The sequence below is a fragment of the Lepidochelys olivacea genome, assembly GCF_965140295.1.
Source record: "Lepidochelys olivacea isolate rLepOli2 genome assembly, chromosome: 3".
In the NCBI taxonomy this organism is placed as follows: Eukaryota; Metazoa; Chordata; order Testudines; family Cheloniidae; genus Lepidochelys; species Lepidochelys olivacea.
The window spans coordinates 5,448,984-5,451,717 of record NC_140413.1 but is presented as its reverse complement, the minus strand read 5'-3'; the positions used below and the strand labels follow the sequence as shown (position 1 = coordinate 5,451,717).

At 43.5% G+C, this 2,734-nt stretch overlaps 1 long non-coding RNA gene across 1 annotated transcript; it reads right to left on the bottom strand.

Moving 5' to 3' along the window:
- Positions 1-498: 498 nt before the first annotated feature.
- On the bottom strand, positions 499-1,557 carry LOC311517778. The gene is made up of 3 exons (XR_014710792.1): positions 1,457-1,557; positions 1,302-1,359; positions 499-599 (listed from the first exon to the last, which is right to left on the bottom strand). It is a non-coding gene; the product is annotated as an uncharacterized lncRNA (long non-coding RNA).
- Positions 1,558-2,734: the final 1,177 nt, after the last annotated feature.

Here is a 2,734-nt window from a genome sequence, read left to right as displayed (position 1 = left end):
AATATGGGGGAGGTGTGATGTGCTTATGGTGTTGAGAGAATGGTTTGTCAGTCCTGACTTTTTTATTCACAACCCTTAGAGCGCGTGCTCCGGGTTTGTGAATGTGGACGTTTTCGCTCACAGTTTTCTCAGGGCTCGGTGTGGTGGTGGCCTCTGAGGAACTGGAGGGGTGTTTGTGTGGTTGGGTTTTGTTGTCCTTGGGTTTGACGTCTATGAGGTTTCGACTGCCCTGATGCTTCATCTGCATCCTTGTTCTATTTTGCGTTAGCCTTGTTAAAGGTCTCAAAGCAGATTCCTGGTTCTTTGGCCGTTCTGGTGGAGGTGTCCCTGTCGCTTCGACTACAGCATTGTCAGGAAAGCTGCTCTTGCCAATGTGGCGGGGAAAAACATTTTACAAAACTGAACATTACCATCTTTCTCACCCACACCTATGTATATACTTAGAATACAAAACCTCATAAAACAACCAAACCAATAAGCAAAATAGATTTACTGGGCTTCATCCATCCTTCAGTCACTGATGCTGGTCCATTTTCCTTTTCAGCTGGCTCTTTTCCTTTTTCTTTTCAGCTTGTTTACCCTCTCGTGTTTTGACCTTACTGTGAAGCAAACAACGTTATAATAAAACACATGGAACTGTCTTGTAAACTTAAAAAAATAAAATATTCATTAGGATGTTTTTCTATTTAAAATGTCACAGCTTTAAAACAAAATAATCCCTTTCAGGCTGTACAACAAACACAGGTTTAGAGTTGATTTCTACCAATTGAAACAACAAACCCACAAACATTTTTTTAAAATACATCTCATTTGCAAAATAAAAACCAAACTGCTTTTAAAACCCATTTTGCACAAAAACCCTTGTTAGTTTTAAAAACACCATTACTATCCATTTCCAACCAAATACTTTTGAAAAAACCACCCCATCTCTCTCTCACACACACACACACACACAAACAGCAGCTTCATAAACACATCAAACCAGGTTTGCAACCAAAAACTCAGACACACACAACACACACACACACACACACTCCAGCAGTTGAAAAACACCAACAGTTTGCAATCAAATACTTTTCAGTAAACCCACATGCATTTAAAAGGCACACGGTTGTTCTGTTTCCCCGCCCCACCCCGGTGTGTGTTTGGGCCTTCAGGTGAAAGAACAAGCAAAAATCTTAAGTTAGGATTATTCTCTGTACAACCTGTGTAATACCTGAAGTTTGTTTTTTGTTTGTTTGTTTTTTCTGTTTTTTAAATATAGCACTATTAAGCACAACTATAGTTAAAATGGTTTTTACCTTGGCCTGGTGGTGAAATGCAGCTTAAAGTTACCGGTTCCATGCTAAACAGATCACACTGCAAGAGAGAAAGGCACCATTATTTACGAAGACAGCATGGCCAAAGAATGGCCTTATAGAATATATATTTTCAGAGTTAAAAACAGGGAGCATACCTCCTCTTCCAGTCCAGCAGCAATTCAAGAGAGTTTCTGTTGAAAGAGACAGTCTCCAAGGAACCTGAAGCTTTGTTTCAAAATAGTTAGCAGGGTGATTGGATCCCCCCTCCCTAGCATTCCCTTTTGTGATCTGGGGTGGGGGAATAAGTTGTCTGCACAACTGGGTTGCTTTTATTTCTTTTTTCTTTTCTTTTCTTTAAAAGACATACATCTCCGTGAAAAGAAACCAAGGGCCAGAGACCTTCTAACAGAAACACAGATAGTCACAAAGCCCTCTTTTTTATTTTTCAATTTACAGCTACCAAGTTGTATGTCGCTGTTTGTCCCCTCACCATTTTCTAACTTAATCCTTTTTGATTTCTTACAACTGGTCTTTTTCTGAAGCAGGGTTCCGTAACTTTTTGTGCAGACCAGACGGTCAATATAACGCTGGAAGGAGCATCTTCCGGTTTGGTCATTTTCTTTCAAACACGGTCAGGGTCTGCACTAAATTGCACAGCATTTATCAAGGTCACCCCGTGCGCTAAATGTTCTTGGGTGAGGCACAGACATTGCACAGCTTAACCTATGGCAAGAACAGTGTTTAATAGGCTTTCCAAACACAGCTCAGCACGCCGGCCCCGGAGCTGGCAGTTTCTATCCACTGAAGTCCACGTCACACAGCCATGGTGCCGTTAGGCTGGCGGACCCATGACACAGCCCTCACATCTTCAAACAGCTTTTCCCGAAGGCAGCGATTGAGGACAGCAGAAACAGCAACGCGTACAATAGTCCGCATGCCTTTTTTACGCTCACGACGTGGCACTGGCTTACTGGGTCCCATGCCAAACCTCCTCCGAAACACCTTCTAGCCGTCATCCTCGGAGTCCTCTTCAACAATTTGGATCGGCGCTGAGCAAAAACAAGGTGGGCCTGGTTCATCTTCGCTACTTGATGCGACGCTGTCTGCGGCCTCCAGGGCCTCTGGAAAGGCATCGTCGAGCTGTCGAGAGATTTTCAGAAAAGAAACAGTGTAAGTTTCCACTACTTGTTTTTAAATTTACAAAACTCTCCCGCCCCTCGGGTTCCTAATCCCATTTCACCCCATCATCAACCGCCACTTCTTAATCATTCATTTACCTGAGCCATGTCTTTTCCTTTCACCTTGTTCTCCGGTGACTCCCCCAAGCTGCGTTCGCCTTCCTCCTCCAGGGGGGTGGATGACAAGAGGCCACCACACTCATTGGGGTGTCTCCACACAAGTCCAAAGGCCTTTGGGGCTAAAACAAAGTCCCA